Below are 10,829 nucleotides of genomic sequence, written 5' to 3'. Positions count from 1 at the left end.
TCTAGGTCCATCCACCTCACTACAAATAACTCAGTTTCGTTTCTTTTTATGGCTGAGTAATATTCCATTGTATATATGTGCCTCATCTTCTTTATCCATCCATCTGTTGATAGACACTTAGGTTGCTTCCATGTTCTGGCTATTGTAAATAGAGCTGCAGTGAACATTGTGGTACATGACTCTTTTTGAATTATGGTTTTCTCAGGGTATATGCCCAGTAGTGGGATTGCTGGGTCGTATGGTAGTTTTCTTTTAGTTTTGAAATGGATTCTTTTATAACTGTTTTTTTTTTCCTTATTTAGATCTGTTCAGGTTATCTTCTTTTGGAATTATTTTTGGTCATCCCATTTTTTTTTTATCTGCAATCAGAGTGTGCTTCTGCTTCCATGGTGTAATTTTAGTCTTTGCCTTGGCCCAATGCCCAGCTCAAATCTTTGTATATAAGCCAATTGGGAGAAATATGAGGAAACCAATAGTTCACAGAGGAAATTTTTTTAGCACCTTCTACCTTATTTCTCTGCTGTGCCTGAAGTCATGTCTCCTTTGGAGCATTTTTTTTTTGTCTGCCAAAACAGTGCAGTGTAGAGTTTGTACAGGTACTATTTTCTGTGAAACATGACCATGGCAGTGTATAAAATAAGGATTCTTCTCTTACTGTCCTTAGGAGTATATTGTGTAATATGAAAAAAGCTTTTAGAAGAGCTTCTAGTGAAGCAAATAATTTAACATGGTTAGTCTTCCAAATGTCTCAGTAATGACATGTAAATATGGGGAATTACTTTACAGTCTAAAGAAAATCTTATTTGCATGTTGATCAATCAGAGCCACCATTTATTCAAAATCATGTTAAAATTTGAATCCTACTTTCTTGAAAATGCCGAAAATACCTTTCAAAAACAACCACAGTTTAGGACTGAGAAAATACTTAGAAATACAAGAAACTTACCTAGGTATTATTCCATGAAAAGACCAGAAAAAAGGTTTAGGTGGACTACACAGCTAAATAGTGTTGCTGTGTATTGCTTATTCCTATTCCACCTTGGACTATGGTAAATTATTGCCCACCCCTCATGGTAATTATAAGAATTATTACTAATGATGTATTAATTACTATTAACACTACTGTTAGTGGTAATAATTCAAAAAACTAGTATAATATAGTAAATTTACAAAATATTCTCACTTATATCGCTTGTGCATTTGTTTTAAGAAGTAGGCTTATTAATGACAAACTCTTCCATGTAACGCATCCATTCTATAGGGCTAGTGTCTGTTCTTTATCTAGAGTAGAAACGATATGAATTTGTTTAACCGTAGTAGTTGACAGAGATTATACAAGATATTTACTTACAAAATCAGATTTCTTGTTTATTTGTCATAAAATTTGGGGTTGCAGAGCAATTTTAAAATGACGGAGTTAGTAGATTTTCAAGAAAAGAAAATCTTAAGTTAATATAGGCTAGTTCATTCTTCACCTAAAAACCCATAGCAACTGGGTGATGTGATGTCAGCAAGGTGCTGAAATAAGCGGTCCCCCTCTTGTATTCCCCCATAGCAGAAATAATTTGGCAGCCATCTGTGGACAGAAGTGCCTTTGTGGCAGCTTTGGGATCCACTGGGATCCAGATAGGAGGCTGTGAAACCCTAGAGGAGCCCAAGTTTGAGAAGGGTCATTTTCAGAAGGCAAGGTGCATCCTGGTGGTAGGCTTGCTGACCATGGTCCCAGTTACCAGCCTGACACAGCCCTGTCACCTTGTGGACTCAACTACAGCCCCATTTGGATTGGGTCCTCCCACCAGCACCATCCACCAAGTTTGTTTCATTTCTTCCAATATACTTTTTACCATGTATTCATGAATTTTCCATTTTTCCTTCTGTTACTGACTTCTAGTTCCATACCATTGTGTTTGGAAAAGAAACTTGGTATGATGTTAATCTTCTTAAAGTTACTAAGACTTGTTTTGTGACCTCACATATGATCTATCCTGGAGAATATTTTGTGTATGTTTGAAAATAGTGTGTATTCGGTTCCTGTTAGGTGAAATGTCATATATGTGTCTGTAAGGTCCATTTGGTCTAAAGTATAGCTTAAGTCCAATATTCTCTTATGGGTATTCTTTTGAGATTATCTATCTGTTGAAAGTATTGAGCTCCCCTATTTCTTTTGTATTGTCTATTTCTCCTTTCAGATCTGTTAGTATTTGCTTACTAAATTTAGGTGTGCTGATGTGGGTGCATGTGTACTTACAGTTGTTATATCCTCTTGATGAATCGATCCCTTTATTATTTTATTATGTCCTATCTATTTTTACACTTTTAGACTTAAAGTCTACTTTGTCTGATGTAAGGATAGTGGCTCTTCTCTCTGCTGGTTTCCATTTGCATGGAGTACCGTTTTCCATCTCTTCACATTCAGTCTATGTGTGTCCCTAAAGCTAAAGCGAATCTCTTTTAGGCAGCATATTGTTGGGACTTGTTTTTTAATCCATTCAGCCACTCTGTGTCTTTTGATTCATGTGTTTAATTTACTTGTATTTAAAGTCATTATCCATAGGTAAGGACTTAGCATTGCCTTCATAATGATGGATTTCTGGCCGTTTTGGAGTCCCTTGTTCCTTACTTCCTCCCTTGCTGTTTTCTTTTATGGATTGTTAATTTTCCATAGTGCTAGGTTTTGATTCCCTTCTCTTTCTCTTTTGTGTATCTACTGTAGATTTTTTCTTGATGGTTGCCATGAGGGTTGTATAATACCTCTTATAGACATAACACTATTTTAAACTAATAACAACTTAACTGGAGTCCTTGGGCTGGCAGATCTGGTGCCTGGGTCAGATGGTGGGCAGGCTTGGTACTTGGATCCATAGGCACTGATCTAGAGGCATACAAGGTCCACAGGGTCCAGCTTCATGCTGGGATGGTCCAGAAGCCTGGGTTTCCTGGAGTTCTTCTGGAGCCAAAGGTTGTGGGGGCTGGCCTGGACTTGGGGCAGGCTGGAAGCTTTGGCCTGTGGGAGCTGGCCTGTAGGCTAGGTCCATGGGGGCTGGCCTAGTGCTGGAGAAGGCCAAGAGCCTGGGTTCCCAGGAGGGGCTAGGTCTGTGGAGGCCAGCCTTACGCTGGGGTGGGCTAGAAGCCTGGGTCTGAGAGAACCTGCCTGGAGTCATGGGGGTGGGTTTGGTGTCTGGTTTTGTGGTTGAGCAGGAACCAGTTTGCAGTCAGGGTCTATGGGATGGGCGGCACAGCCTAGAACTGGAGTGGGACACGAGACAGGGCCATTGGAGCCACCGTGATGCAAGTGAGGGCCAGTGCTTGGGTCCGTGGTGAGTTTGGGTGTTTGCTTCTTTCTCTTTTCCACATGGGGAGTGTATATCTCTCTATACTGGCCTGACCAGGCTTGAGGAAGATAATGTGAAACTGTCCTTCCTTATCTTCTTCAGTGTGCCTTTTATTATTTCTTTTCTTCACCCAAGTGCTGTAAACCCTCACCTGGAATCTTTAACTCTTGTGAAGGTATTTTGTGCATGGATAGTTGCTCAAATTGATGTTTCTGGGAGGGGACGAGTGCTAGAAATTTCTATATTGCCATCTTGTCACACAGAAGCAGTTCTAAGAAGAAAATTCATTAGCAATAAGTGTCTGTATCAAGAACAAAGATCACAAACAACCTAACTTTAAACCTCAAGGAACTAGAAAAAGAAGAAAGTAAGTTAAAATTTAATAGAAGGATGCAAATAACAAGGATATGAGCAGAAATAAGTGAAACAAACACTAGAAAAACCATAGAAACAAATCATCAAAACTAAGAGTTGGTTTTGTGAAATGATAAAAATATTTGACAGATGTTTTGGTAGACTAACCAAGAAGAAAAGAGAGGACTCAAGTAAATAAAGCTATAAATGAAAGAGGAGATGTTACAACTGCTACCACAGAAATACAGAGCATTGTAAGAGACCACTGTGAACAATTATGTATCAGCAAACAGGATAACCTAGAAATAAATTCCTAGAAACATACAGCCTACAAGACTCAATATGAAGAGATAAATAAAATCTGAACAGACCATTAAAGAGAAAGGAGGTTAAATCCATAATAAAAAATCTCCCAACAAATCAAAAGTTCAGGACTAGATAGCTCAAAGGTGAATTCTACCAAACATTTAAAGAATTCATGCCAATCCTTCTCAAACTCTTTCAAAAAAAATTGAACAGAAGGGAACTCTTTCACCCTCACTTTATGGGTCCAGCATTACCCTTATGCCAAAGCCAGATGAGGGCACCACCAAAAATAAAAAATTATAAGCCAATATCCCTGATGAACATAGATGTAAAAATCTTGAAAAAATACTAGGAAACAGAATTTAACAGCACATTAAAAGAATCATATACCATGATCAAGTGGGATTTATTTCTGGGATGCAAAGATGATTTACTATACCACAGATCAAAAAGTGATATACCACATTAACACAGTGAAGGATAAAAATCATAATTATCTCAATAGATGCAAAAGAAGAATTTGACAAAATTCAACCTTGTTTCAACATAAAAACTCTCAAAAAATTAGGTAGAGAAGGAATGTACTTCAATAAAATGAAGACCATGTATGAGAAGCCAACAACTAACATCACATTCAACGGTAAAAGTGCAAAGGTTTTCTTTAAAGATCAGGAACAAGACAAGGGTGTCTGCTCTCACTTTTTCTATTCAACAAAATACTGGAAATCCTAGCCTGAGCGGTTAGGCAAGAAAAAGGAAAAAACATCCAAATCTGAAAGGTAGAAATAAAATTGTTTGGAGTTGAAGACCTGATCTTATATATAGAAAATGCTAAGATTCCGCAAAAAAACTGTTAAAAATAATAAATGAATTCAGTAAACTTGCAGCATACAAATTCAACATAGAAAAATCAGTTGCATTTGTGTACACTAACAATGAACTATCTGAAAAAAAAGATTCCATTTATTATTTTATCAAAAAGAATAAAATATTTAAGACTGAATTTAATCAAGGAGGTGAAATCTCTGTACACTGAAAACTAATACAATGATGAAAGAAATTGATGACATAAATAAATGTACCAATATCCTGTATTCATTGATTGGAAGAATTATTTTTTGGATATGATACCAAGAGCACAAACATCAAAAGCAAAAATAAACAAGTGGAACTACATCAAACTAAAAAGCTTTTGCACAGCAAAAGGAACGGTCAACAAAATGAAGAGGCATCCTATACAGTGGAAGACAGTATTTGCAAACCCTATATATGAAAAAGGGTTAATATGCAAAGTATATAAGGAACTCATACAACTGAATAGCAGAAAAATAATCTAATTAAAAAATGGTGAACGAAACTGAATAGACATTTTTCCAAAGAAGATATACAGATTTCCAAGAGGCATATGAAAAGATATTCTGTTGCTAATTGTCATGTAAAAGCAAATATTTTAAAACTACAGTGAGATATCACCTCGCATTTGTTAGAATGGCTATTAATGGAAAAGACCAAAGGTAGCAAGTGTTGGTAAGGGTGTAGAGAAAAGGGAACCCTTGTACACTGCTCATGGACATGTAAATTGGTACAGTCATGGAAAACAGTATGAATGTTCCTCAGAAAATTAAGTATAGAGCTGCCGTATGATCCAGCAATCCCACTCTGGGTATATATCCAAAGGAAATTAAATCATTCTCCTGAAGAGATATCTGTACTCCCATGTTCACTGCAGCATTATTTGTAATAGCCAAGATATGGAAACAAACTAAGTGTTTGTCCAGGCATGAATGAAGAAAATATATTCATATATTTATATGTATGAATGTTACTCAGCCTTAAAAAGAAATCCTGCCATTTGCAACAATATGAATACACCTGGAGAACATGTTAGGTGAAATAAATCAGACACAAGAAGATACAAGTATTATTGGATCTCACTTATATGTGGAATCTAAAAATATCAAACTAAAAGAAGTAGAAAGTAGAGTTTTTGCTGGGGGCCGGAGGGTGCGGTAAATGGGGAGATATTGGTCAAAGGGTAAAAACTTCCATTTATAAGATGAACTAGTTTGGAGGATCTAACATATAGCATGATGACTGTAGATAATAATGCTGCTTTGTGTAATTGAAATTTGGTAAGAGAATAGATCTTGGGAGTTCCCTGGTGGTCTAGTGGTTAGGATTTGGTGCTTTCACTGATATGGCTGGAGTTTGATCCCTGGTTGGGGAACTGAGATCCTGAAAGCTGCACAGCGTGGCCAGAAAAAGAAAAAAAGAAGAATAGCTCTTAAGTGTTCTCAGCAAGCACACATGGTAACTATGTGAGATAATGGTTCTGTTAATTAATCATTTAAAAATATATAGATGTATTAAATCATCATGTTGTGCATCTGAAATATATACTATTTTTATTTGTCAATTGTACTTCTATAAAGCTGGGAAAAAAACCCATACCACCTAATTTAAGAGTTGTAAAGGAATAAAAACAAAAGCAATGAACCATAGCTTTCTCTTTTTTTCTTTTTTTTTGGTATGCGGGCCTCTCACTGCCGTGGCCTCTCCCGTTGCGGAGCACAGGCTCCGGACGCGCAGGCTCAGCGGCCATGGCTCACGGGCCCAGCCGCTCTGCGGCATGTGGGATCCTCCCGCACCGGGGCACGAACCCGTGTCCCCTGCATCGGCAGGCGGATTCTCAACCACTGCTGTAAAATAATGAAGTGAGGGAGAATTAAGTATCTTTACTTCCTTTTCAAAGTGTGGTAGTCATTATTTGTCTAAGTCACTGAGATTGTTGTGTTTTCTTTAAAAGGTAGCAGTTAGTGCAATAATGTATCACCTTAGTGCTTCACCAAAGGGAGTTAGACACTGCTGTGAGGAAAAGCCCATGGGGGTTCAGTGCATATCTGCAGTTCTAAAGAAACTGATTTTAGATGAAGGCGAAGAGGTCTGCCTGAGAAAGTCTTTCCCCATTGCATAGAGCAGAGGAGACCATGGAGAAGATTAATTGAGAGAAAGTTGAAAGGAGTTTTTCTCCTTATTTTATATATACCATATTCCATTATTCATATTTTGGTGGATTTTACTACTGATGATTCATATCTACATAATCGTATGTGATTTGATTAAAAAGTCAGGACTCCTTTTAGTATCTTGACTGGTTAATTCACTTTGGACTTTTAAGTTTTCATTGATTCATATGTAAAATGAGGATTAAAATATCTCTGTGTACTATGAAAGGTTGTGAGTGTGAAATGAGATAATGTAATAAAAGTATTTTATAAGCTGAAAGGTATCATTAATGTGTTAAGTAACAGTATTATGTATGTGTCCATGTATAGCTGAAAGGATTTAAGTATAGCATACCATACTTTTTTTTCACTTACTTATGTATTTTTATTAAGACTTTATCTTTTTAGAGCACTTTTAGTTCACAGCAAAATTGAGGGGAAGGTACAGAGGTTTCCCATATGGTCCCTGGCCCCCACAGATGCACAGCCTCCCCCATTTTTGACATCCTCCACCAGAGTGGTACATTTGTTATGACTGATGAACCTACAGTGAAACATCTTATCACCCAAGGCCCATAGATTACATTAGGGTTCACTCTTGGCTTTGTACATTCTACGGGTTAGGACAAATGTATCAATATAAGGATATGTATCCATCATTATGGTATCATGCACAGTATATTTCCTGCCCTAAAAAATCATCTGTGCTCTGCCTCTTCATCCTTCCCTATCCCCTAAGCCCTGGCAACCTCTGTCTCCATAGTTTGGCCTTTTCCAGAATGTCATACCTTAGAAATAGTACAGTATGTAGGCTTTTCAGACTGGCTTCTTTCACTTAGTCATATGTGTTTGAATTTCTTCCATGTCTTCTCTTGGCTTAATAGCTCATTTCTTTACTGTGCTCAATATTTTGTAATAACCTATAAAGGAAAAGAGTATGAAAATATAGGTATATATGAATGTGCAACTGAATCACTTTTCTGTACACCTGAAATTAGCACAACATTGTAAATCAACTGTACTTCAATTAAAAAAAAATTCAACAAGAAAACAACCTGATTTAAAAATGAGCCAAAGGTCTTAACAGACGCTTCACCAAAGGAGATATACAGATGGCAAATGAGGATATGAAAAGATGCTTCACATCATATGTTATCAGAGATATGCAAATTAAAACCACAATGAGATACCACTACACACCTATTAGAATGCCCAAAACCAGGACACTGAGAACACCGAATGCTGGCAAGGATGTGGAGCAACAGAAACTCTCATTCATGGCTTCTGGGAGTACAAGACGGTACAGCCACTTTGGAAGACAGTTTGGCAGTCTCTTACAAAACTAAACATACTTTTACCATATGAACCAGTAATCATGCTGCTTGGTATTTATTCAAAGGACTTGAAACCTTGTGTCCATACAAAAACCTGCAGATGAATGTTTATAGCCGCTTTCTTCGTAATTGCCCAAACTTGGAAGCAACCAAGATGTCCTTTAGTTATGGAATAGATAAATAACCTTTGGTACAACCAGACAATGGAATATGTATCAGCGCTAAAAAGCATACCATACTTTGTAAAATCTGTATCCAAATGTGATTTATGGAATGATTAGTTGTCTCCATTTAAAAACTGCCTCTGAACCTCTAGTTTGACTGAAAAAACAGTTGCTTGTCACATGCTTCTCTGCATTATAGCCATACTAAGTGGAGAAAACCCAACTCTCATGCCATGGCCCACAAGCTCTGTGCCCATCTCTCCACACTCATTTTTTGTCAGTCTACTAGCCACTCCATGTACATCACACTGGCTTTCTAGTTTTTCACAACAAGATCATTCCCATCTCAGAAAGTTTTTAGTTGGAATTTTCCCATCTTAGACTGTTCTTCTGCCCCATTGCCTCATGACTTGCTTTTCACCTCATTTACAGCTCTACAAAAATGCCATCTCTTTGGAGAAGTCTTCCTTTGCCATTCAGTCAAAAATTTCCTCTCCCAGCCCACTCACTTTACTCTATTCTTTTACTCTCCTTTATCTTACTCATAGCACTTATCGTTATCTGGCATCATACATACTTTTAGATCTTTTGTTTTGTTTTGAATTTTTTTGGTCTCTTTCCCCACTGGAAAGGAGTCATGACATGGTAGAGCATTTAATAGCTTTTTAAAAAAACTGTATCCTGGCATATTGAGTGCTACATAGCACAAAGAAGGTGCACAACCTGAGTGTTGGAAGAAAGCAATAAAGAAAGGAGACAACAAGAAAGAGAAGGGAGGGAGCAAGGAAGAAAAATATGGATAGATTCTGGGTGTACAGTTTGGTCATCAGTTGCTACTGTTTGCTAGTAAGCTAAAGTATTGCTTCAGTATTTGGATCTGATTTTCAGAGCATCTAAAGCTTGATTAAATGCTCTATGACTTTTGAGACTGTCATATATTTCATGTATCTAAATGGATATAGATTGATATTTCTAAATATGTACCTACATGTATCTAATTACCTATATTTTTCTGTTATTCATGCCTTCATGTGTGTGGTCGATATACTTCATTTCACTACGTTAAAGCTATTTGGGCGAAGAGCTGCTGTGTATTTTCCTGGTACATCAAAGAGAACAAAACGTTATAAACAGTGCAACAGAAAGTTGTACTGTGGTGGATATTTCCCCTTCAGTAAGTATTAATAATGGGTGATTTTTATTGTTGGCATTGCTGCTTGTTTACTTATCCTTTGGTGAGACTACCAGGCAGCATTATTATTATAGCTGTCCACACAAGCTGTTTGTGGTATTGATGGTAATATGCACCTTAGTAAAATAATTAATGGAGTTTGATTTCTATCAGATTTACTGGCTATATTGTAAATACATTTTCATAGTTAATTAATAACTTGACAGCTAATAGATCATAAATATTGCTACTTAGGTTTAAAATAATTAGCCTGGAGACCACATTGGTAATTATTGCCATCCAATGTTCTAATAGCTCAGTTCTTCTCTAGAGATATAGACTTCATTTGTGAGAATCAATCTCTAGATTTCCCTACTGTGGTCTGATGCAATAGGTATTAAATCATTATATTTCTTCATTCACTAAGGTTGAGAGTGAGTTTGGAGTTGAAAGTAGTTCCTATTCTGTAATAACCATTGGTCTCAGTTATAGGTAGATTTAGAATCTCATTATCCCTCTACTGCATAAAGGGAACCACTTCTGAGTATTTACTCTGTGTTTTATGTGGCATATGTTAACATGCCCTGCATCTTGTTTTGTGTGTCATGATTTTTCCCCCTCTTAATATTCCTTTGAATCACTTTATTAGGGAAGAAAAAAATCTTATTTTCTAGATATCTTACCAGTATAAAAAAATCCTTGTTAATCAAGTTGAAAACTTTAAAACAAAATCGGTCTCAAATTTTTGTCAGCTTTCTACTGTTAAAAGACAATTCAGAGAGCTTTACCTGATATGAATATTTTATTGAGTGAGAAACAAACTGTTCGAGAGCAGAGACACTTCAGACCTCAAACTGGCCTGACACTCAGGGCCATGATGTTACAGGATGACTTATAAAGTGAAAATCAGAAAGTTGTTTAACCTTTACAAGGATTAATTATTACTGTGGGTATTTCCAGACAGCAGGGGATTGGGTAAAAGTGAGTATCTTGGAAGATGACTTAAGTTTCTTTTATGATTATCAGAGGCATTTATAAGAAATGACCTAAAGTAAGTTTCGATTATAGCCATGAAATAAACTAGACTTAGTTTTGCTTATGTGGCTTAAATGACTTTTTGTCTGCTTGGGAGATTTTTTTTTTTTTTTTTTTTTTTTTTTTTT

General features: G+C 36.6%; 1 long non-coding RNA gene across 1 annotated transcript in view; it reads left to right on the top strand.

Annotated features, from left to right (window-relative positions):
* The window catches only part of LOC129392139 (uncharacterized), a 215,771-nt gene that overhangs the window by 143,494 nt on the left and 61,448 nt on the right, over positions 1–10,829 (top strand). The gene's annotated exons all lie outside the window — the stretch shown is intronic.

This window comes from Physeter macrocephalus, chromosome 5 (assembly GCF_002837175.3).
Source record: "Physeter macrocephalus isolate SW-GA chromosome 5, ASM283717v5, whole genome shotgun sequence".
NCBI classification, from domain to species: Eukaryota; Metazoa; Chordata; class Mammalia; order Artiodactyla; family Physeteridae; genus Physeter; species Physeter macrocephalus.
The sequence above is the reverse complement of the archived record's forward strand: the minus strand, read 5'-3'. Positions and strand labels throughout refer to the sequence as shown.